Raw genomic sequence first — 26,362 nt, 5'->3', positions numbered from 1 at the left:
GTTTCTTCCTTAATAAAATGGGAATAGGTGATATTTCTCTCATAGAATTATTGTGAGGATTAAAAGACAGATGCATAAACAGTAGAGTAGTGCATAGTATATGTCATTATTGTTTTTATGATTAATGATATGGTCTGACTTCCTCAAGCACCTGGATCCCCCTCTACTAGACAGAACTTGGAGTTTGAAGATCAACAATCATGTTGAGAACGAGAGACCAGAGTTAGGGTGTATCAGATGTTTCTTCTATTGGTGGTTTCATGGGGAAGTGAGAGCTGGGAAAATGCTGACAGATCATGAGAAATTAATTTAGAATAACTTATACCTTTATCGAATGTATGCTCCTTGTGCAAGATGAGTGAGCTAATAACACCTCTTCCTTCTTCCTCCAAATTTGGAGCCAATTAAAAGATAGATGCACAAATGGAGACCCAAGTGGTGCTTTGCTACTGATGGAGGTGGCTCAGAGGACACAGCTTAAGCGTGGGGCACAGGGATCCCAATACTCACCTAGTTTCAGACTCCGCACAGCTTCTTTGGAGGAGGCACCCCACTTCCCTAAGCTCCTGTGGGAAATTGTGGAAGCAGCCTCCCCTTGGAACTGGGAGATAACCCTGGTTCAGCTGAGGATGTCCCGCTCCTTCTCTTAAATGTGCCATTCTGGTAAGACTGCTTCCCCTGGAGGAGAGATTGAGGGGACAGAAAGAAGTCCTGGGAAGGAGACTCAGGCTTCTTTTTTTTTTTCCTCTCTCCTCCTGGTAAATGGAGTGGTTAATCCATTCCTTCTACGGAGGATGGGGGGAGCAAGTCTCCCCTTTGTTAACACTTCTTATCTTAGATCTGCACACTTTATGCTTGTCTGAAACTGTTGGAATGCTTTATCAAAAGAGACTGAAAGAGAATTTTACTCTCTTCATTGCTTTCTACTGATCTTAGATAGGAGAATTTTATTGGGAAAGACTATGCTCACACACTGGAGAGAAATATTTAGCTACTATAGTGGATGTATTTGTTATCTATCATTGCATAACAAATTGCCACAATATGATGACTTAAGACAACCCTAAAGATTTATTGTCTTACATAGTGTCTGCTGGTCAAGAATTCAGCAATGGGGTTCCTGGGTGGCTCAGTCGTTAAGCATTTGCCTTCGGCTCAGGTTGTGTTCCCAGGATCCTGGAATGGAGCCCCACATCGGGCTCTTTGCTCAGCAGGGAATCTGCTTCTTCTCTCCCACTTGCCCTGCTTGTGTTCTCTCTCTTGCTGTGTCTCTCTCTCTGTCAAATAAATAAATAAAATTAAAAAAAAAAATTCAGCAATGGTTTAGCTGGGTGGTTCTGTCTGAAAATCTCTTCAGAGGTTGGAGTTAAAATACTGTCTGGGGCTGTGGGGCTGCAGTCATTTGAAGCTTGACAGCAGCCGGAGGACCCACTTCTGAGAGGACGCACTCCCGTGACAGCAGGTGGGAGGCCTCATTTCTGCTGTGTAGACCTCTCCTTAGAGTCCTCATGACACAGCAGCTGGATTCCCCGAGAGTGAGTGATCCGAGAGAGAGCGTAGCAGAAGCTGCAGTGTCTTTTGTGACCTACCCCTGGAAGTCACACTTGAGAACTTTTTCTACAATATCTTCTTGGTTATACAGGCCAGCCTTCTCCTCCCTCCCTCCTCCCCCCCCTTCTCCCTTTCTTTCTCTTTCTTTCTTTCTTGATCTTAATTATTTGTTTGAGAGAGTGAGCTAGAGAGCATGAACAGAGAGGCAGAGGGGCAGGGTGAAGCTGACTCACCGCTGAGCAGGCAGCCAGCCTAAGGGGCTGGAGGATGGATCCAGGACCCTGGGATCATGACCTGAGCTGAAGACAGATGCTTAACAGACAGAGCCACCCAGGCACCCCAAGTCAGCCTTTTTTGAGTGTGAGTGAGCCTCACAGGTGCATAAAGATGGAGGTCGGGGATAATTGGGACCATCTTGGAGGCTGGCTACCACAGTGAGGGATTTGCTGAAGACTGAAATTTGTCGTCTTCACTTCTTGCAGGAGAACAGTCAGTGAATCCCACTGGTGCTCTTCGAGAGGTATCAAAGCCACCTCTCACTGTCACCCTCAGCTAAAGGATGGTTCGTCAGCCTTTCAAGAATATAGGCTGAGCAAAGAAGATGCCAGGCAGATGGGGACACCCTTTAATATACAGTTGTGGCAGCGCTCGCTTTCCGTGTGTTGGGGGGTACGGCACTTTACTCTTTGATGTTATTTTCTGAGCTCTTACTTTATGTAGCTGTTAGAGTTCACATACAGGCGCATATTTGCTCCTTGCAACAGCCTGCAAGGTAACAGCCTGCAAGGTGGGACCTGTTTCTATTTCCATTTTCTAGATGGTGAAACTCAGGCTCAGAGAAGGGAAGTGACTTGCCTGTGAATGATGGGGCTGAGATGTGATCTCCGACCAGTTACCCTTTAGATCAGTGCTTCTCCAACGAAGGCACATCCAAATCACCTGGGGGCATGCAGTTGAAAATGCAGCTTCTGTTTCAGTAGGTTCAGGCCAGGGCTGGGATTCTGCGTTTCTAACAAGACCCCAGGCAATACCGCTGCTGCTGAGGCCGGGCCTCATTTGAGGAAGGAGGCTTTCGAACTCCTCTGGGCCACTCTAGTAAGGGGTGCGGATACCCCAGCACAGCACCAGGCACAGTTAGTTGTCAGACAAATGGCAAAGCTTCTCTTCGGAGAAGAGCTGGAGCCCACGACCCAGTCTGTCCTGCAAACACGTTATACTCGCGAAGGGGGAGGCAGAGAGGCAATAGGCTGGAAGGCTTCTGTCATTCACCTGGAAAAACAGTGAGGATTGGTTTGAGGGAATCGAGCAGGGGAGCCGGGAGTCCCCACCATGCCCTTTCTGAGACCTCTTCCTTGATGTGGGGCCACACTTTCCTGAAGTCCTGAAGGCTATCTGTTTTGGAGACCAGGCAAGAAGCTGTGTTTCCCAGCCTTACCACACACAACTTTCTCAGTGAAGGCTTCCAAGTTGGGAAAGGGGATAGGGGTGCTGAGTTCTGTGTGTGGATACGGGGGCACAGAATAGGCACCCGCAGCTAGGCTGGGGAGCTCTGGTTCTCCCCCTGCTTGTTTGTCCCCTACAACTGTGCAAGGGCAGAAAGCCTCTAAATATATGTAGTATTTCCCAGAGAGACAAGATAATGAGTATTTTTCTTAGCTCATCCATAAAGTCAACATATAATACAATCTTAATTGCATTTAGGAGCATTGATTCAACTGAGTGTAACTAGTAATTTCAGAGAATGCCCAATAATACTAATGTTACAGCACAGTTGGAACGCTTTGCTCCAAAAGCTCTGAGTCGTCCTGAGTCTGGCTTTGGGGACAATGCCGGCACTTTGCTCTGAGAGCAAATCTTCATTCACGTGGACTCTGTGTCCAGCCTTCACTGCTCTTTGGTTTTCTAAGGCTAGAATGTACTAGCCTTAGAAAGAATTTACTTTCTTTCATCTTCAGATCCCTCAGTCACCCACCAAGGTGATTTCTGAAAGTTCTGCATAGGAACTTGAGAATTATGTGCGAATCGCTCTCCATTTTGTGGTTGGCCCCCTTCCCCTCACTCGCACAAAGCCCAGACCTAAAGACAGAAGTGAAGGAGAACATGGCTTTGACCTCCCTCATGCCTTCCCAGCAAGCGCAGAGAAGGAAAACAGCAGTGCTTCCAAGCGTCTCCTAATCTCACTAGAGGTGAAACTGCTTCTCCCCTCACACTGCAAGGAAAACGTGTGAGGCTCTCAGTCTTCATGGCTGGACACCAGAATCTGAAACATTTTGAGGAAACTGAGTAAGATTGAGTAAGACTGGAGAACTGAGTCAGAAATGCCCAGCAGCAAACACGAAAATGCACGCACGTGCACCGTGAACCATGGTCCTGACGAACTGAAAGCTTTACAGCAGAAGGTTACAAACCTTTCTGATTGTGGCGTCCTAAAACTTGTATAATTATCCATTCAGAAACTGCACAAGCACTGTTCTGCTCATCTAGACACCAGAAAGCGTGCATATGACAGGAATGATAACGAAGAAGAGCTTAGGTCATCCCCAGTGAGAGTTCTGCTCTTCCCCCCACCCCATCCCCACCCCAGTACCTCCTCTTGGGTGAACTCCAGGAGTGTCTGGGAGAAATTAGAAATTAGAAATTAGAGCTGGTGAGACAGAGCCCTGCCTGGGCCTTGCCACTGTATCAGCTGTATAACCTTGGGGAAAGTTTGGAACTTTCTACACCTTAGGTTGTTTCTCTGTAAAATGCAGGAACAATAGTTCCTACTCTGCGGTTGTGAGAAAAAGACATGGCAACAAGAGCATGTCACACAGGCCTGGCCCACAGAACAGGTGTATTACGTGATAGTAATGATTGTCCAGTGACTTGAGACTCCCAGTTCAGGAAAATTATCAGACCTTCGGAGATAAGGCAAGAGGAAGGATGACTATGTTTCTTTCAAAGTCATATTGGAGAACTGTCTATCCAGCACTCCTGTGTCAAGGTCCCATGACCCTGGAAGGAAGGAACTCTGGCTCACAGTGGACCCTTGATTAGGGCCCCGCTTCCTAAACATTTGATGTTAACTAATTAAGTTCCATGTAATTTTTGTCTAATAGAAATGCAAATCATTTTTGTTCAGTGGAATGGATATCCATGGAGGCTCTAGTTGTATTACTTTGGGGGTTTTGGCATTTAATTTAGCAATTTGATTCTAGCATCCTGTCTTTTCCTGATCATGTATACATCAGTCTTGTGCATTCCAGCTTTCCCATCCTGCTGGTTCCCTCATTAATCCATTAAATAAATCTCTGACACAGGTACACTCTATCATTGGGTAGGAGACTAATGCTTTAGCTTTTTGGAAAATTATATTGACAATAATTAATTCATCTTTTTGCTTTGGTTGCCAGAGCTGGGTTCTTTTGACTGCAACCAAAATAATATTAACTAAAAGTGCTATATTTGTATTTTCATAGTTACACTGTCTTTTTGAATCCAACTTACCCATCAAGATCTTAGCTACCAGGTATCTCAATCTACCCTAGAATCTTCTCAAGTAAAACAATTCCCAAATTTACTTGAATATTAAACCCTTACCTTCCTTTTTAAGGCAGTTAGCATTTTATTTTTCCTCTATTTAATTCACAAAATGGTTAAAAAAAAAAAAGCCAACAAATTAACATGCAATTGCTTTTAAGTGGTAGGACTTCGATAAATTTTTTTCCTGTCTCCTACATTGCTATTGTCAATATTCTCTAAAGCAATGATTTGCTATACCTATAATGGAAAGATTTAAAAAACAAAACAAGACAAACTAAACTTCACTTAAAAAAAAAAGCACCCTCTCTGTGCATGGCATGGGGTAGGACTCAGCAGGGAACACAGTGTTCTGTACTTCCAGGCTCCTGCCTTTGACAGAACAGAGGTGCAAGCAAAGCTATGAGAAAGGACAGAGTGCAAGTGCAGATGGAGAGAGAACATATGGTGCCTGTGAGAAAAGGGCGGGGGAGAGGTGGGGGGAATGAACCATGTTGGAGGACTGGCACTTGATGACCTTATGGAACACCAATGGCTAGTATTTACTGCACATTTGTTGCATGCCAAGCATCCATGCATCTCATTTAAGCCTTCACTTTTAAAATTGTGTAAAAAAAATAAGATTCACCAACGTAACCATTTTTAAGTGTACAGCTGAGTAGTGTGAAGTATATTCATTGTTGTGAAACAGATATATATATATATATATATATATATATATATATATATATATATATTTTTTATTGTTATGAAACAGATCTCCAGAACTTTTGCATCTTGCAAGTCTGAAACTCTATAGCCATTAAATAATTCCTCCTTTCCCATTTCCCCCAGGTCCTAGCAGCCATCGTTGTCCCTTCCTTCCTCTCTCTCTCTCTGTCTCTCTCTCTCTTTCCTTTCTTTCCAGATTTTATTTATTTGTTTGACACAGAGAGTGAGAGAGCACAAGTAGGGGAAACAGCTGGCAGAGCGACAGGGAGAAGCAGGCTCCCCACCAAGCAAGGAGCCTGACACAGGACCCTGAGATTCCAGGACCCTGAGATCATGACCTGAGCCAAAGGCTGATGCTTATCTGACTGAGCCAGGTGCCCCCATTCTGCTTTGTTTCTATGCGTCTGACTACTTTAGATACTTCATATAAGAGGAATTATATAGCATATAAGTATTTTTGTGACTGGTTTATTTCACTTAGCATAATATCCCTAAGGTTTATCCACGTTGTAGTTCACGACAGAATTTCCTTCCAGTAAGGCTGAGTAATATTCCATGTTATGTATATGCCACATTTGTTTACATGTTTATTTGTTGATGGATTTTTGAGTTGCTTCTACGTCTCGGCTATTTTAAATACTACTGCTAAGAACAGGGGTGTGCAAATATCTCTTTGAGACTCTGGTTTCAATTCTTTTGGATATCTATCCAGAAGTAGGATTGCTAAATCAGACAGTATTATTTTTAAGTAATACCCAGGGAATCAAAAAAGAAATTTACCTTTTCCCTAGTATGGTTCAGAGTTCTCCCTAGTGCAGTTCTCGGTAGAGGACTTACGCCAAGAAAAGAGTAAAGCCCGGTGAAGAACCAAGTTCATTTATGCTAAAAGACAAAAATTTGGGCTTTATTCTGAGGTCTTATTTTAGTTCCTTTTTTTCCTCTTTGGAGAAGCTGCTCTTTTAAAATCATTAATCTGGGATTTATTTATTTGAGAGTGGGGGTTGGGAATAGAAGGAGAGGTAGAGAGAGAATCTTAAATAGGCTCCACAAAGGGCTTGATCCCTTGAGATCATATCTGAGCCAAAATCAAGAGTCAGACACTCAACCACTGAGCCACTCAGGTGCCCCTAAAATCATTAATCTTTAAAATGATACTCTCCCATTTATCTGCACACCCACTCCCCACCAATTTCTTGTATTAAAAAAACCCAAGTCTTCAATATTTCATAAGTATAATAATGCCAGGCAGAGTGTAAGATTTCTTAATGAATTTTCCAATATGGTCACCCCAACCATGTATCGATCTATAATGTCATATAGCGTTGTGTGCTGTCATTATTTTATAGACGAGGAGACTGAGGCTTAGGGAAGTTCTGCATCTTACCCAAAGTCATAGCGCTTGTGAGTGATGGCACCAGAGCTTAAAACCACATGGCCCATGTCTTGAGCACCTGCTCCCCTGCACAACCCCGTATCTAGCCTCAGCTCTGCTCCTATGTTGTAAGCGATCCTAAAAATGAATTCCCAGAAGACATATCATCAGGATGGGGAGGTGGATGTTTAAGTTGTTGGGATTTCCTTCTGTCTGGTTCTTCAGAGAGGCACATTCAGATGTCTGGGAGTCAATTGGTGTTGAAATAAGAACAAGCCCCTTGATATCCATATGGAGATTTGCTATTCTGCCTACAGTTTAAATTAACCTTATTGATGGATTTCCTGCCAAGCTTAGTTCATTTATTATGCATGTTCCTTTTGGTAGGTGGAAGAAAAAAATATGTGAGAATTATCCTCTAAATAAAGCAATATATATAAACCAGACTCATAAATTTTCTAAAGTTTATTTTTGTTTGCCAAGCTCCTCTGTACTTTTGGGGGATAAATGTGTTTATTTAATACAAAGAAAAGCAATATCTTAAAATAAGGATATTTTCATAGTAACAGCCAGGAGTGGATCTTTTTTTCCCTTTCATTTGTCATTGTCAGCTGAACACATTCCAAGCCAGCAGCCAGCGGTTGAAATTTATGGCATCAAGATAGGTAAGGCAATTCACGATTTCGTCCTGATCTTAAAGAAATTTCAGCCTCTGATTTTACCTCTCCTAGACTTTAAAATGTGGCATAAGATGAATGTATTACTATAGTTGGGACTGCAGGGCTACAAATCAGGATCAGAATCCTTGGAGGTGACTGGGAGAATGAGCACTCTTTGGGTTGTTCTCATCTTGGGATGAAAAAATATAGCTCAAGGAAGGGGGAAACTAAGAAAACGTGCTTCCATTTAGTCTTTTTTGACATTACCTATAATGACCAGACAATGCAGTTTTTCTGGAATATTCTTGGCTTTTAATGATCTAGAGAAGATAGTGAAAAATGGAATTTTTTGCATTAGTGGTACACATAAATTGCTACTTTGTAATATTACCCTCTAAAAGTATTTACTCGCCATACTAAATCTAAACCAAGTTTGAGTTGAGAGGATGGAGAATGGTTTTCAAAACAATTCAAAGTTTAGCTCTAAATAGATTGGAACTCTAGAACTCTAAGTCTGGACTCAGAAAAATGATGACCCAGTTGATCAGTTATATATGTGTGCTTGTTCAGAGAATTTCCAATGGAATCTATAATTCCAACATTTTCAGACCCCATGTTTCCTTTTGTAACAAATTTTTAAAAAGATTTTATTTATTTACTTGAGGAGAGAGAAAGAGAGCACAAGTAGGGGGAGGGGCAAGGGGAGAAGGAGAAGCAGACAGGGAGGCAGATTACTGGGCTCAATCCCGGAACCCTGGGGTCATTACCTGAGTCAAATGCAGATGCTTAATCAACTGAGCCAGATAGGCATTCCTATAACAAAAAACTTTTTTGAAGAGTTTATTGTTTAGTGATCTCTATACCCAACGTGGGGCTCAAACTCACAACCCTCAGATCAAGAGTTGCATGCTCTACTGACTGAGTCAGCCAGGCATCCCTATCATAAATTTAGGAACATCCTTTCTACTGTTCTGAAATGAAATTTATATATGACTCATTAAAAAAAAAAATATATATATATATATATACATATATATATATATAAACACCCTGTTATAAAAGGAGAACTGAAAGGAAAATAATTTCCAATAAGATGTATCTCAATTTGCAAATACCCAGACAAGATTACCATTAAAAGACAGTTTATAAAAACAAACAAGTAAAATCTTGACTCTCATCCAGATAGAAAAAGGAGCATATGCATATATTTTAATTAAGTCATAACGAGGAACCAGGCAAATATAACCTGTTCAGGGGAGAAACTAAAAATGAACAGAACATATTTATAAATCAGAAGTAATGAAATGAATGTATACAATAGAGGCAAAAGTAGTTTCTTCAATAGTGGAAGAGAGGCCAATTGTACCTTTATTAGACCAGACAGAATGTCCATGTCTACAGACAAAAATCCTTCTGCATTGTTATCAGTTATCTACCCTTTTCCTGAGTTGTAGAATAGCTACCATAAAATCAGAACCAGATAAACCAGAGGGGGGCACTGTAGGCAGTGCCTGGCTTTCCAATGAAGTACAAATTTTTGCTTATGCATCCTTAATGGATTAATCAGACATATGTCCTATAAGTAAAAACAAACAAACAAACAAACAAACAAAAAACAAAAACCCTAAATCAGGCATCTACCAGGGAGAATAACTCAGTTGGCAAAATTGTCAGCCCAAGTCCATCAAACAGTGGTGCCTTCAGGCACCACTCTGAAATGGAGTTCTGAAATGGTAAATTTCTGGACAGAGAAAGTATAAGCTTCCCTCAATGTACACAGTACCTGAATAAGATTTTGTATGTATAACGGATTTGGGTTCTGGGTTTAAGTTATTATAAGTATGTTTTTCACCTATATGAATATCTGACAGGCTATTCAAAAGTTGTGGGGGATAAAACAGATCTGTTAATGGTAGGGGATTTTCCTGCATATTGCAGGTAATCCAACACCCTGGCCCTACTCCCTAAATGCAATGTTGCCCTCTAATCTTTATGACAACAGGGGGGAAAAAAAAGTCCCACAAGTTATCAACACACTCCGTAGGTATGGTATTGCCCAGATGAGAAACACTGTCGTAGCTGAAATATGCCCTGGGACCGACTGTTTCATCTCTACCTCCAGGAACCCCATTTGCTTAGCCAGGCAGCGAAGGCACCTGCTATTCAGGTGCCTTTCTTGAACAGGGTTAGGTCAAAACCTATTTTTAATTTAAAAATTTTAATTTACCATACAGTTTGACTCCCCCTGTGATTTCATCTTGTTTTAAACCCTAAGAGACTCTTAATCCTTGGAAACAAACTGAGGCTTGCTAGAAGGGAGGTGGGTGGAGGGTGATGGACATTGGGGAGGGCATGTGATGTAATGGGCGCTGGGTATTTGATGAATCACTGGCCTCTACCTCTGAAACCAATAATATATTATATGTTAATTAATTGAATTTAAATTTTTAAAAAATGAAAAAAGCAAAGATTTTAGTTCAATTCATCTTCTCTGAATCCCTCTCTTTCAAGTTTAACTACCCAATAAGTTAAGAGATAAGGGAGGCCTCTCACTGAAAGCGAACACCCACCTCCCCACCCCAGTCTATCTTCCCAAAGAGCTCCTGACTGGAGACCTGTGGTAGGGGTGGTGTGGGATAGGGGGACCCACAGAAAGTGGCACAGTCAGATGGCCAGGCTGAGCCCAGAATAATGAGGTGGTCCAGGAAGAGTGGGATTGTGCGCACTTGCTGTGACTCGAGGGATAGCCGCCACTCAGACTCAGCCCAGTGTTTTCAGATCTTCTGATTTTACTTTAAAAAGAAACAGGCAATCTGAGGTTTTTACATGCAATCATTCAGGTTTTAAATGTTGGCTCATGTATCTGTACAGGACACGCACACATATGTGCATACCACATGCTTACAGCGTTCATACGTATGGCCCCTTGCAGTTAGAGCCAGGAGTAGCAGCAACTACACCTTAGGTATTGAAGAGGTCCATCCCTTCAATTAAAATGAAACTGGGTATTATTACTACCCCCACTGCAGATCTGAGGGAAAGAGGACTTGGAGAAGTGACATGATTTGCCTAAAGTCACATGGCAGGGATTTGAATCAGAACAACTTTGCCCCTGATACCGAATTGCCATTCAGTCTATGAAGAGACCACAGGATGTTGTGCCCTTCATCTTTTTCTTTCCCCCTCATCCTGAATTCACTATTTTAAGTTTTTATTCTAATTCCATCACCTGGTACTCATCAGGTCAAGTGCACTCCTTGACCCCCATCACCTATTTCACTCAGGCCCCCTCTCATCCCCTCCTCTCTGGTAATGATCAGTTTGTTCTGTATAGTTACGTGTCTGTTTCTTGGTTTGTCTCTCTCGCTTTGTGCGTTTGTTTTGTTTCAATTCCACATGAGTGAAATCATATGGTATTTGTCTTTCTCTGACTTATTTCCCTTAAATTACACTCTCTAGCTCCATCTATGTTGTTGCAAATGGCAAAATTTCATTCTTTTTTATGGCCAGATAATGTTCCATTATCTCTCTCTCTCTCTATCTATCTTCTTTATTTATTCATCAAACAATGGACACTTGGGCTGCTCTGTATCTTGACTATTGTAAATAATGCTGTTATAAACAGTGCGGGGCATGTATCCCTTTGAATTAGTGTTTTTGTCCCTTTTGCGTAAATACTAGGTAGTGTGATTGCTGGGTTGTGGGGTCGCTTTATCTTTAAATTTTTGAGGAATCTCCACACTATTTTCCATAGTGGCTGCAGCAGTCTGCATTCCACTAACAGTGCAAGAGGATTGCCCTTTCTCCACTCCACTCCTCACTACATCTGTTGTTCCTTTTGTTGTTGATTTTAGCCATTCTGACAGGAGTGAGGAGATAACTCATTGTAGTTTTTTTGGATTTCCCTGATGTGAGTGATGTCGAACATCTTTTCATGTGTCTGTTAGCGGTTGGTATGTCTTCTTTGGAGAAATGCCCGTTATGTCTTCTGCCTATTTTTTAATTGGATTATTTGGTTTTTGGGTGTTGATTTATGTAAGTTCTTTATATGTTTTGGATATTAACCATTTATTAGACAGATATTTCATTTGCAAATATTTTCTCCCATTCTGTAGGTTGCCTTGTAGTTTTATTAATTGTATGTTCTCATCTTTAATGACTCATCAAAACAAGAAACAAGAACCATTTCTGCTGAAAACAGCATTTATGCATTTATTTAAGTAAAATCAACGTTTCTTCAAGTTTCTTGATCTATCTTCCTGTCAGCAGCACAGAGAGGTCTCTGGAGAAGGAGGGGTACCTGAGTTGTGATAGTGTTTGCAGTGAGCGGGGTTTGTCAGTTGCTGTGGTAGCCTACCATCCATCAAAACCGAGGCTGAGAATGACAGAATCCCTGGGGATTGCTTGCAAAAAAATGTTAAAGCTTTAATTGAAAAGATCTTCAACACAGGCCACAAATAACTTCCTCATTGTGAATTCCTGTCTTGCCCCCAGATGCCCTGGGGCCTAGCCAAATGCTAGGGCCAGGTCATTCTGATAGACTTAAGCCATATGCCACCCGCAGGGCCTTTGATGATGCTGGAGTCCTGCACAGCCCCCAGTGGGGAGGGACGCACTTGGAGCAATGTCATCTGTCAAGGGCTAACCTCTCTTTTGTGAATGCCTGCAAATTAAATCTGCCTTATGGAAAGTGGGGATGTTTAATATTTTAAATGTCGTGATTGAAATGCTCATATAATAAAGAAGGTGGGGCTTGGCCACCTAAATGGGGCATCTGTTGTAACAAAGCAGCAGGCATCTCATCAGACACTTTTCAGGAGCTTCCTGAAAATCCGATGAGTTTCCTTTTCTTTGTTTGTTTGTGTATTCCTTCCTCTGGTCACTGCCCTAACTCAGATCAGGGTGTGACCCGAGGCTTTTTCAAGCCTGTAGAGCATATTTACTTCTGGAAGGTGTCCCCTGGCTTCCTCAGATAGCCAGAGGGGATCATAGACAAAAGTGGTTAAGAATTCCTTACAGAAGCTTTTCTAACAAGCATCCTACCCCTTTAAACAGATTTTTCTTATATCCATAATGCATGCTCATTAAAGACAAGATAGGGAGAACAAAGATAAAACCAAAACAAAATTCTTACTGATCTGACTTAAAAAAAAAAAAAATGTGCATATGATTCATGGTAAGTTGCTGGGGAAGGCAGCAGTATCAATGAAGTGTTCTCTGAAGCCAAGACAGGTGAGAGCCAGCCCCCAAATTCGCTACCTTCTCGTATTCTTCTAGAGTCTGGCTCAAGAGGATCATTCAGTTGCCTAATCTCCCTGAGGCTAAAATTTCTTCTGTTGACAGATAAGACTAGCAAAAGAGTTATCTGTAGTTAGAATAATAGTAAATAGTTGAACAATTACCCGTCAATATATGCTGGAGTTTAAAATCCAAAGCAATTTAGGTCTGTTCTTTTTCTGTGTGTTGCAAATCACGCACCCTTATGTGGAGCCCTTAGTGTACTTAGGAAGGGAGACAGAGAATACAAATGCAGGAATGAAATGCAGGGAAGCACAAATTGTGTAAATGAAATCTAGACTGTTTCTGGGAACATAATTTCATGAATAAAGATGATCTAGCATCTCTGAACTATGTATTTTAAGATTAATATTTCTCAATAGTACTTGTCAAAGTGAGTGGCAGTAGAATCCATAATAGGTACTTTATTGAATTATATTTAGTCTAAATATAAATGTAAAAAGGCACCATGAATTCTTACATCAAATTATGTCACCTAAAAGTTAATTAATTGTACCACGATTCAGAAAAAGTATTCTTTTTAATTTGGCAAATATTGGTTTGTGTTTCTAACAATTCAATCATTTTTTAACTGATAAACATTATTTTTTTAGAGCAGTTTTAGGTTCACAGCAAAACTGAGCAGAAGGTACAGAGAGTTCCCACACACTCCCTGTCCCCACACATGTACAGCCTCCCCCACGATCAACATCCCACATGGGGACCCAGTTGTTGCAATCAGGGAACCTACACTGACACATGATTATCATCCAAAGTCCACAGTTTACATCAGGCTTCATTCTCAGTGATGTGCCTTCTATGGGCTTTTTTTTTTTTTTTTTTTTTTTTTTTTTGCTTTTATTGATTTGAGAGAAAGAGAGAGGAGAGCCCAGAAATAGAGTGAGAGGGAGAAGCAGACTTCCTGCTGAGCAGAGAGCCCCATGTGGAGCTCCATTCCAGAACCCTGAGATCATGACTTGAGCCAAAGACAGATGTTTTAAAAGAATGAGACACCCAGGCGCCCCCCATGCTATGGGTTTTGATGACTATCTAATGACATATACCTATTTCTGTCATTGTAGTATCATACTGAGTAGTTTCACTGCCCTAAAAATACTCTGTGCTCCAGCTCTACATCCCTCCCTCCCCCCACAACCCCTGGTAACCGTTAGTTTTTTACTGTCTACATAATTTTGCCTTTACTGGAACGTCATATGGTTGGAATCCTATAGCTTGTAGCCTTTTCAGATCAGCTTCTTTCACTCAGTAATATGCTTTTGAGATTCCTCCATGTTGTTTCATGGCTTGATAGTTCATTTCATTTTAGTGCAGAATACCATCCCATCACCGGGATGTACTGTAGTTTACTAATCCATTCAACTACTGAAGGATGTTTCAGTTGCTTCCAAGTTTTGGCAATTATGAATAAAGTCGCTATAGACATCGTTGTGCAGGCTTTTGTGTGACATAATTTTTCAATTCATTTAGATGAATACCAAGCTCCTTACATGTTGGGTTGGAAATGGGAATTCCTCAAGGCATTATTTTTTAAAGTTCTAGAAAACCAAAGTACTATGGTCACAAGTTTCGGTGGTTATGTTGTTCAGCCTCTTCATCTCAAATTGAAATCAGTAATAGAGTAGTCCACTTTGAGGAAACATTTTTTCCTTTTCTTTTCTGAGCTTCTTTTTTTAGCATTCCCCAAATAATTATTTATCAAGCAAGAGCAGAAAACACAGTTTTCCCTCTGGTTTCTGGAATCGAGAATCTACTTAGCTAATTTAACAGCTCATTTTTCAAGTAAAAAATGACAAAGAATCAGTAAGTAGTATTTCTACATTTCCATATCATTTCCATTTATGCTTATTTCAAACCCAGGTCCATCAACCCAGAATATATAATCACCCCCCCCAAATTTTCATCAGTTATTTTCTGTCCCTACCCTCTGCAGGAGAAATAAACTCCCCCTTCCTAGAAGATAAAAATCTAATCTGTTGAGAATCAGGTGACAGGTTCTGTACCAATGCGTGACGAGTATATTGATGATGTCAGTCATACACTCATCTCCCACGTTGTATTATTTGTTTATTGCTTGTCTTTTCTTTGAGACAGTCAGCTCCCCCAAGGACAGCAACAAGGCCCATTTGATTTCTCTGTGGCACACAGCCAATATTTCAATATGCATTTGTTGATTTTATCATTGGTAGGTCAGATATCATGATAATCAACCCTGTTTACTCAGCAATGACTAAGCACTTCCTAGGCACAAAGGGGAATGTTGATTATTTGGGGTATATGAAGATGAGTAGAATTCATTCCCCATCTTCAAAAAGCTTACCCCGCTGTCAATCCTTATAGTATGCTGTTGTTGTAAAGCCCATGGTCCATGGAAGGCTATGACTTCCCACATCTCTTCATGAAAAAGTGTTCCTTAGCCTTGCAGCAGCTCAGCATCTTAGGGGCAGGATGGACGTGTTGGAAGATTATCTCCAGAACAACTCACAACCAATGAGGGTGGCAGGTCTTTGCTCTGCAGTAGGACATTTCTGAGCCTATGCCACCCAGACCCTCAGTAGATCTCCGATGGGGTGAAGCCCCAGTTGCTCATAGGAGTAACCTGTTCATTAAAACACACTTTATTGGCTTTTCTCCTTTCTTGGTCTTACTTCCTACTCACTCACAGTGCTTCCTAGGATCTCTTTCCAAATCAATTCTTACATACATTTGTATGTATGTACCCTTACTCTGGGTCTGATTTTAGAAGATGCCTGAGCACTAGAGTGATAAGTAACAGAGGCACATTCAAAGTGTTATGAGAATGCAGCCAAGGGAGGGTTAATTCTGGCTAGGAGAAGACTTGCATCTTTTGAATAGGCTCTTGGTGGGGGCTGTGAGTGTACCTGTAGGAAAAACTGCTTCCCACTGAGAAAAGAGAGGCATGGAAATGCGGAAGCATAAAAAGTGCTCAAGGAACTGTAGGCAATTGAGTCTGGAGAGTATGTGGGTAGAGGAGCATCTCGGAATTTCCTAGAAAGTAATCCAGAGTCTCTCACATTCCAGCAAGGAAGCAGGTCTTTCTTGTAACTTTAATCTGAAACTTCAGCTCCAGCCACTCACGCTTCTTCGACTGGTCCTCTGAAATGTCTAGACATTCTCCTTTTGGTAGGAATATCCAATGTAGAAACAAACGTGGCTACACGTGACCTGTAAAAGCAGCCATATGATAACCACTGACCAGCCCACTGTCTTTTGCAAGCATGGATCTTTCTTTCTGCCTGTCAATTTTAATTCGTGTTTTCTGAGTTCCCATGACATTGATATTTTGCTCTTTCTGAGAGCGTATAGTCTAAACACAGTGTTTGTGCCTCAACCCAGAGAAATTTACTGCCTTCTGTTAGACGCTAATCTTGAACTAAAAAAAAAAAAAAAAAAAAAAGGAATTCTGTGTCATGGAGTCAAGGAAAATGACCCAACCTAACTCTACTTTGGAATCCACATTGTTAGTTTCTAAGCAAGTACAGCCTGTGTGTACGTTCCTGCTCATTCTCTCGTCTCATGTCCTGAAAATGGTTTCCTTCTAATAAAATGTTCTGACAAGTCATTCTGTCTTCCAGTACTCACTCAATTATAGCCTCTCACCATGATCAGCAACTGCGAAATTGGTTATAAACCCAAAATAGGAGCTGAAAACCAAAAAATAGAGGTGTGGCAGCAGGATGGAGCAGAATAATTTGGTCATTTTCCCAGCAGAGGAAAGCCAGTTTAAGAAAGACAAAATGAGTGCTTCTGCAAAAGGTATACAAGATTGGAAAATAACAGAGAAATTAAAGAAGTTATTAAAGCTCACAAGAGAATTTGGTGAGAGAACACTACTCATTTCAGCTCAGTAGGAGCCAGTTTGCATTATTATGTTTTGCTCTATACTTAGCTTTGAAGAAAGCCACAAATTACAATGGTTAAATAGAGCTTTTGAAAATAGAAAATAGCTACATTGCAAGTACAGAACAGCACTGGGCTAGAACACCCTCCAGACCATCCCCAAACCGGGATGACTGTAGAGCACTTCCGAAACTCCTCCCTCCCTCTCCCACCCCCAGGAGTTTCAGTCCTGTCCTTCGTGAATCCCCATTACTATAATAATATTTGTGTAATAAATACAGCTTTGTTTTGTTTTGAAACTAGGATCTTCAACCAAAGGTTGGGATGGAAAGAAAGCTGCCCGGGTAATTTGACCAGGTTGAATACTTGGGGAAGAGACTGAATTAAGACATATCCGGATCCAGAAAGGAATGATGATCATCACATTTGTTGCAGTCTTTGTATGTCAAAGGCACTGCTCTATAGACATAGTACATGTGTTACATAATTTATCCTCATCACAACCTTAAGAGATAGATACTGTTCCTAACCCTTGTTAGAGATGAGGACACTGGGACAAAGAAAGACTAAATAACTTGCCGAAGGTCACATGCTGTCAGGTGGCAAAACCAGGATTCGGTCTGGTGATCTGGCTTCTGAGCCTGCATTCTTTTTCTTTTTTCTTTTCTTTTTTTTAAACATATAATGTATTATTTGTTTCAGGGGCACAGGTATGTGATTCATCAGTCTTACACAATTCACAGCGCTCACCATAGCACATACTCTCCCCAGTGTCCATCACCCAGCTACCCCATCACCCACCTACCCACCTCCCCTCCAGCAACTCTCAGTTTGTTTCCTGAGATTAAGAGTCTCTTATGGTTTGTCTCCCTCTCTGGTTTCATCTTGTTTCATTTTTCCTTCCCTTCCCCTATGATCCTCTGCCTTGTTTCTTGAATTTATCATATCATATGATAATCATATGATAATTCACTTTCTCCGATTGACTTATTTCACTTAGCATAATACCATCTAGTTCCATCCATGTCATTGCAAGTGGCAAGATTTCGTTTTTAATGGCTGCATAATATTCCATGGTGTGTGTGTGTGTGTGTGTGTGTGTGTGTGTGTGTTATATCACATCTTCTTTATCCATTCATCTGTGGTTGGACATCTAGGCTTTTTCCATAGTTTGGCTATTGTGGACATTGCTGCTATAAACATTCAGGTGCACATGCCCCTTCAGATCACAACATTTTTATCTTTGGGGTAAATACCCAGTAGTGCAATTATTGGGCCATAGAGTAGCTCTATATACAATTTTTGAGGAACTTCCATACCCCAGAGGGGCTGCACCAGCTTGCATTACCACCAACAGCATAGGAGGGCTCCCCTTTCCCTGCATCCTCACCAACACCTGTTGTTTCCTGACTTGTCAATTTTAGCTATGCCCACTGGTGGGAGGTGGTATCTCATTGTGGTTTTGATTTGTATTTCCCTGATACCGAGTGATGTGGAGCATTGTTTCATGTGTCTTTTGGCCATTTGGATGTCTTCTTTGCAGAAATTTCTGTTCATGTCTTCTGCCCATTTCTTGATTGGATTATTTATTCTTTGGGTGTTGAGTTTGATAAATTCTTTACAGATTTTGGATACTAGCCCTTTATCTGATATGTCATTTGCAAATATCTTTTCATCTGCTGGTTGTCTTTTGGTTTTGTTGACTGTTTCCTTGGCTGTGCAAAAGCTTTTTATCTTGATGAAGTCCCAAAAGTTCATTTTTGCTCTTGCTTCCCTTGCCTTTGGTGATGTTTCTAGGAGGAAGATGCTGCGGCTGAGGTCGAAGAGGTTGCTGCCTGTGTTCTGCTCAAGGATTTTGATTGATTCCTGTCTGACATTGAGGTCTTTTATCCATTTTGAGTATATTTGTGTTTGTATGTGTGTGGGAGGTGTAAGGAAATGGTCCAGTTTCATTCTTCTGCATGTGGCTGTCCAGTTTTCCCAACACCTTTTATTGAAGAGACTGTCTTTTTAAAATTGGACATTCTTTCCTGCTTTGTTGAAGATTAGTTAACCATAGACTTGAGGGTACATTTCTGGGCTCTCTATTCTGTTCCCTTGATCCATGTATCTGTTTTTGTGCCAGTACCATATTGTCTTGATGACGACAGGTTTATAATAGAGCTTGAAGTCTGGAATTGTGATGCCACCAACTTTGGTTTTCTTTTTCAACATTCCTCTGGCTATTTAGGGGTCTTTTCTGGTTCCATACAAATTTTAGGATTATTTGTTCCATTTTGAAAAATGTTGGTGGCATTTTAAGAGATTGCATTAAATGTGTATATCGCTCTAGGTATGAGCCTGTGTTCTTGATAACCACACTGTAATGCCTCAGAGGTCACACTGTGGAGTGAATATTTGTGTCCCCCCCAATTTATATGTTCAAAGTCCTAACTCCCAGTGTTTGGAGGTGGGACCTTTGAAATGTAATTCAATTTGATGAGGTCATGTGGATAGAGCCCCATGATGGAATTACTACCCTTATAAAAAGAGAAGACATTAGAACTTTCTCTCCTTACCATGTGAGAGTACGCTGAGAAGGCAACCATTTGCCAGCCAAGAAGAGTGCCATCACCAGGAACTGAATCTGCTGGCTTCTTGGTTTTGGACTTCCCAGCAGCCAGACCATGAGAAAATAAATTTCTGTTGTTTAAACCAGCTAGTCTTTGGTATTTTGGAATAGCAGCCCAAGAAAACTATGACAGACCACTAAGCTGGCACAATCAAGCTGTTACCTAGGAGGTCAGGGAATGGTAGACAGAAGAGCTTCCACTCAGACCCAGGGATTTATTTTAAGTGCTTCCTTATGAGGGTCTTGCTTACTGTAGAATGGGATTGAGTTATATGGTTCACTCAAAGGTAATCCAGGGTATGTACAAGTCCCAGAATCAGATTTCTGTTGTAAGCTAGGTACCTTCCTGCTTATCAATGGCCACCTCATTTCTGAGTGAAGCAGCTGTTATGAGCTAAATATGCAGGAATCTGGATCTGGTTAGTGGTATTGAATTAGAAGGAGGAACAAGGTTGTTCATTCCCCTCTCATTCCCTGGGATATGGTACAAATCAAGATCTGTGCTAAATTTGAAGAGATTAGTATTTGAGGGGCCCCAGCTTGTCCCTCTCAGTCTTTCATAGAGTTTAAGTCCCAACTGGTTTGACTCTAATTCAGTTCTTTTTATTGCATATTTAATGGTATAAATGCATAATGGTATAAGTGCATGTAAATTGCATACTTAATGGTATAAATGCAGTATCTCTCAATTACATGAAACTCATACTGTTACCAAATTTTTGCCACAAAGAACAGTGCTACATACTATCCCTAGGAATATATGCTCTTATGTATGGATAATTTTACTTGTATAGAATAAATTACAAAAAGTGGGATTTTAAGGAAAAAGTATTTTTAATTTGAGAGATATTATCAGGTTTGCATTCTAAATAGGCATTAACAGGGGTGGCTGAGTGGCTCAGTCAGTTAAGTGTCTGCCTTTGCTCAGATCATGGTTTCAGGATCCTGGGATCAAGCCCCAGCCTGATGTTGGGCTCGTGCTCATCGGGGAGTCTGCTTGTTCTCCTTCCTCTCCCTTTGCCCCTCCCCCACCCCACCCCCATTTGTGTGTGTGCACATGTGCTCTCTCTCTCTCTCTCTCAAATAAATAAATAAATAAATAGAATCTTTAAAATATAAATAAATTTAAAAATAAATAGGTGCTAACAAATCACTCTCCACTGGTACTGTAGGGCATATTAGTCTGTCCTTCTTAATCATCTTCCTAAGTTCAGGATGTTCTTCCCAGGGAGAAGCCAGATTCTCACTTTCCCAGCACCCCTTGCAGTCTGCGTGTAAACCTGTGACCTAGGCCCTGCCAGTCAGGTACCACAAAGTGAAGTCACTTCACACTGATGAGACAAGGACACAGGCGCTGTACAGAATCCAGTCCGGTGCAGTGTCTGCCGATACTTCCCGCTTCTAAACATAGCTGTGGCAGTCATACTTTGTTCTGGGAACTTTGCAGCTCTAAAACAGGGATATCTTGTCAACCCATCAGTAGTAGGAATTGATCTGTTCTTAAAGGCTCACTTCAGTCTATCCCATTGCTTCTACTCCAGCTGAAGCCATAGTGACCCTTTCTTGGGTCAGCAGCAACAAACTCCCACCTGGTCTCCCAGGCCCTAGAGTAATTAGAATCCATTTTCCATCCTGTAGCCTGGATGATCTTTCTAGAACTCAAATTGGATCATATCACCCCTGTGCGTTCAAAAGCTTTCAATTTCTCCGCTCTGCCTTAGGCTAAAGTTTCTGTTCCTTAGCCTGGTCCATAAAACCCTCCAAGAGCTGCCCCCGACTTCCCTTCCCAGGCACACCTCCCTCTTCCCTTCTCACCACACACTCCAGTCATGCTGCCCACTTCTCGGGTCCTTCGTTGTCCCATGCCTTTTCCTACTTCTGGGCTTTTGCAGGCCCTCTAACCTCTGCTCTTTCCCCTTTTCTTTCTGTCTAACTTCTGGCTCTGCAGTTGTCCGCTTAGGTAGTGCTTCCCCTGACTGCCCGGGACTAGATTGTGTTCCCACAATACACTGTTTGTGTTTAGTAGGTAATGAAGAAAAATTTGATGAATTAATAAATAAACAGATAAGACAGATATTCATATCACTCATTTACTCATGAGGTAACTAAGGTTTGGAAAGTCTATTTTCACTCATTTACTCATGAGGTAACTAAGGTTTGGAAAGTCTATTTTCATAAAGCTGTAAGGCTAGTGAACAGTAGACCTGGGACCAAAACACAGATCTTCTGACTCTTGACATATTTTCAACTATCCCTCGTTGTCCCCTTCAAATGCAATTTATCACTCTTCTAGGCTTACTAAATACCATTATGATGTGCAAACACTGTGAGGCAGGTTTGTCAACCTCAGCACTATTGACATTTTGGGCTGGGTAGTTCTTTGTCGTAGGCTGTTCTGTGCATTGAAAGATGATTAGCAGTCTCCCTGACCTCTACCCACTAGATTTTAGTAGTATTCTCCTCCTTTCAGTTGTCTCCAGACATTGTCAAATGTCCCATGGGGGGGCAAAATAGCCTGCCATTAAGGACCAGTGCTCTGGGGCGCCTGGGTGGCCCAGTGGGTTAAGCCTCTGCTTTCGGCTCAGGTCATGATCTCAGGGTCCTGGGATCGAGCCCCGCCATCGGGCTCTCTGCTCAGCGGAGAGCCTGCTTCCTCCTCTCTCTGCCTGCCTCTCTGCCTACTTGTGATCTCTCCCTCTGTCACATAAATAAATAAAATCTTAAAAAAAAAAAAAAAAAAAAGAACCAGTGCTCTAAGGAAACCATGTATGCTTTGTTGAATCTCTACAGCTCTGGGTTGAGAATATGAGTCTCAGCATAAGGGCGCCTGGGTGTCTCAGTCAGTTAAGCATCTGCTTTCAGCTCAGCTCATGATCCCAGGGTCCTGGGCTGGAGCCCTGCAATGAGCCCTGCATCACATTGGGCTCTTTGCTCAATGGGAATTCTGCTTCTGCCTCTCCATTTGCCCTTCCCCCTGCTGGGATCTCTCTCTCCTTCTCTCAAATAAATTAAAAAATAATAAGTCTCAGCATAGGTATGCCTCAGAAAAATGGAAAAATGGAAGGCAAGAGCAGACCCATGTCTAAATATTGACGTTGCACCATTTAAGCCACAGGTCTTAACCTCACCGAGCCTCAGTTTTCTTATCTACAATACAGGGATGATAAGGCTCAAAACGGTAGAGAGGATCAGAGAGAATGTTCATAAAGAACTCAATAAATTACATTAATGTAATGAAGCAACTGCTTTCTTTTGAACAATAACTAGTGGATTAACTCACTAAAACAGGCATAAAGAAAAACAGGACTAAAGAGAGGAGCTGGAAATTCAGGAGAAATGGAATGGGTTTGATGAAAAAGGATTTTGAATTCTGAGAGGCCAAAATGAGCCCCACATTTCAGGAATGAAAACAAGTATGACATTTGAACTGGCAAGCTTATGGGTGTGCTGCCTCTTATTACCTCCTTATTTCATGGTTTTGTGAAGAAAAGAGAAAAGAAAAAGCCATGCCTAAGGATCAGGTACCATTTTAAAAAATGATTGCATACCCCGTGGGAGTGGAGGACAGGGGGCATGGATTTCAACATTGCTCAAAACTGGAATCAGGTGAATTAGCAACTGCTCACACTCTTCATATCCCTTATGAATTTTAATGCAATTTTAATATTTGATATATTGTGTTTGTTTACAAGATTCCTTCAATTTTGAATAGCAAATCCAGAAAAAGATTTTCCTTGTAAGTATCTACCATTTTTGCTGACTCCCTACCTTGACATAATAGAGCTGCTCCAGAAAGTGCTTCGAGGAAATTCTACAGGGTGTCCTTGCCTGAGGGTTCAAAGGAGTGAGCTAAAGGGACAATGACAATCCTGTCAGGAGTAGCAGAGCTCAACAGCAATCACTCCTCTAGCTCCCCAGAACTTCTGTTCTCTCTTCCAGTCCCTCTGTCCCCTCTCTTCCTTCTCCCTCCCTGGAACATTCTCCCCTCTGTCCCTAGGGAGATGCTCCATCCAACCTAAGATCTTTTGCCACAGAGCTATCTCCTCTTACTTAGGTCTAAGGATATCTACCTCCTGAACCCTATACATGAAAATACAAGGAAATAACATCAACCAAAAGACATGCATTTAAATGCCCACCCGAACATCCATCACAATGGAATGGATGAATTGTGTAAATTCATACCGTTGAATACTACCTAGCAAGGAGTATGAACAAAAGGCAACTTAGTGCAAAAACACAGATGAATCCATTGTTAAATGAAAGGAGAAAGCACAAAAAAGTACATTTGGTACTCTTCAATGAAGTCAAGAGCAGCAAACTAATCTCTGCTTTTATTTTTTTTATTTTTTAGTTTTTAAAGATTTTTATTTATTTATTTGACAGAGATACAGTGAGAGAAGGAACACAAGCAACGGGAGTAGGAGAGGAAGAAGCAGGCTTCTCACTGAACAGGAAGCCTGATGTGGGGTTCCAGCCCAGGACCCTGGGATCATGATCTGAGCAGATGCTTAACAACTGAACCACCCAGGCGCCCCTAATCTCTGCTTTTAGAAGTTAGACTAGTGGGATGCTTGGGTGGCTCAGCTGGTTAACTGCCTTTGGCTCAGGTCCCAGGATCCTGAGATCAAGTCCCCACATTGGGCTCCTTGCTCAGCAGGGAGCCTGCTTCCCTCTGCCTGCAGCTCCCCATGCTTGTGCACACTCTCTCACTCTCTCTCTCTCTCTCTCTCTCTCTGTGTGTGTGTGTGTGTGTCCAAACAAATAAATAAATAAAATCTTGAAAAAAAAAAAAAGTTAGACTGGTCAGGGAGTAGTGAAAAGAAGGGTTTCTGAATGCTGGTTACACGAGTGTGTTTTTGTGCAAATTCAGCATCTCCTCATTTATGGCTTGTGCATTTTTTCATATGTGGATTACACTTCAATCAGACATTCACTAAATAAAGCAAACATAAAAACAAAAATTTCCAACACTCGTATTTCTTTGAAAATCCTTTCTTTCATGGTAGTATTCTTTCATGAATATGACTATCTCTCTCAGATTATAGCCTTGTGATAAAAAAACTGCTTTGATAACACTTTTCAGAAACTGAAGCAGTAATAAAAGACCTGAGTTCTAGGTTCTGCTTAATTTTCCTGTTGACTTCTGCAAACTAAGCACAGAATGTTACTGCTATGAGAAATCACGGGAACGTCAAGTGACTTGAATTTCTCCCTTCTCCATAGTAGGGGAAGTTGAAGTCTAGAAAAGTGAAGTGACTTGCTCATGGCCACATGTTCTTTAGTAATAAAATGGGCATTAAAAAAAACATCTCAAGGGTACCTGGGTAGCTCAGTTGGTTACTCATCTACCTTTGGCTCAGGTCTTGATCCTGGGAACCTGGGATCAAAAACCCCCTCCCACCCTACCCCATGCTCCCTGATTAGTGGGGATTCTGCTTCTCTCTCTGCCAGCACCTCCACCCCAGCTCATGCTCTTTTTCAAAAATAAAATCTTAACAAAAAAATCTAAAAAAAAATATGACAATGGGAGTTCACAGTACCCCCCCGCCCCAATCCCCATGATTTCACTTTCTATTTAAGAATAAAAATACTGCTGGAAGGGAGAAGGAACTGGGTTGGTTGTTCTATAAACATAGAACTTTAATTAACTGACACCACTTAGGTAAGCGGTAACTCCTATGACTCCTAAGCAAAATTCCCTTTTAATCAACACCTGTAAGTTAGTTTCTCCTTGAGACTCCAAACAACAGATGTAATAGGAGAGAGTACAGGTTATGCTGCAATAACAAACAGCCCCCATACCTTGATGGCTTAAAACAACAAAGTTTTATAATTATGCTGCATGCCCATCAAATGTCAGCAGGAGTTTTGTTCTACCTCCTTATGATCCTTTCCCTGGGACCCACTGAAGAAGCCACTCTCTGGATCCTGGCTGGTCACCGTGGCTATGGGGAAATAGAATGTGGTAAAGCATGCAGCAGCTCTTAAAGCTCTGTCTAAAAGTGACATAGGTACTTCCAGATCCATCTCCACCAGAGCAAGTCTTGTGAGCACTCCTGACCTCCCATGGGCAAGGAGGTACGATCCCACCATGAATCCAGAAGCCAGGAGAGCAGGAATATATGGGAACAGCTCTAATGACTATCTAAAAAAATAAATAAATAAAAATAAAAAGTGAAACATCCACCGTGGGAGTCCCATATTTCCTCCTGAGTTTTACCATAATCACTATGACCTACCTACACTTTTTAAAGATATGATAGAGTGAAGATAAACTCTGGAGAAAGGAAAACATAGACATGAAAGGCAGCATTGGCAGGTGTAAATAAAACTCTTTCAACTATAATTGAAAGGATTTTTATGAAAGGCATGAAGTGGTTTCCTCTGCCTTTCTGCAAGTAGTTTAGTGGGCTGAATGATCAATATTCTTCTAAAGTGCCCAGAAACCATTTTGACCAAAGGCAACTAAATAAATTAATTGCCCTCCAGGACTGTAACATTGAACCCTTTAAATGAAGGCAGCTTTCATGGATGCAAACAAAATGTGTCCCTTGTGGTCATTGTAAGCTTTTAAGTAAGAAAGGAAAAAATCCATTTTGTTGGGGTTACAATCTCTGATGCTAAATTTAAAAGAAAAGAACATTAAATTAAAAAGAAAATGATTTTATAGGTAATAATTTGTTTTGGATGACTTTCTCCCTTTTTTTCTCTGCACACAAACATAACCATAAAAATCATTAATTGCTGATAAATTAAGGGGAGAATGTGTCAGGCCTCACC

At 41.3% G+C, this 26,362-nt stretch overlaps 1 long non-coding RNA gene across 1 annotated transcript; it reads right to left on the bottom strand.

Moving 5' to 3' along the window:
• Positions 1 to 1,096: 1,096 nt before the first annotated feature.
• Positions 1,097 to 21,489, bottom strand: LOC131825900 (uncharacterized). Its single transcript, XR_009351362.1, has 3 exons — positions 21,395 to 21,489; positions 2,403 to 2,820; positions 1,097 to 1,273 (listed from the first exon to the last, which is right to left on the bottom strand). It is a non-coding gene; the product is annotated as an uncharacterized LOC131825900 (long non-coding RNA).
• Positions 21,490 to 26,362: the final 4,873 nt, after the last annotated feature.

Source organism: Mustela lutreola, chromosome 2 (genome assembly GCF_030435805.1).
Source record: "Mustela lutreola isolate mMusLut2 chromosome 2, mMusLut2.pri, whole genome shotgun sequence".
NCBI classification, from domain to species: Eukaryota; Metazoa; Chordata; class Mammalia; order Carnivora; family Mustelidae; genus Mustela; species Mustela lutreola.
This window is presented reverse-complemented; position numbering and strand designations above follow the sequence as displayed.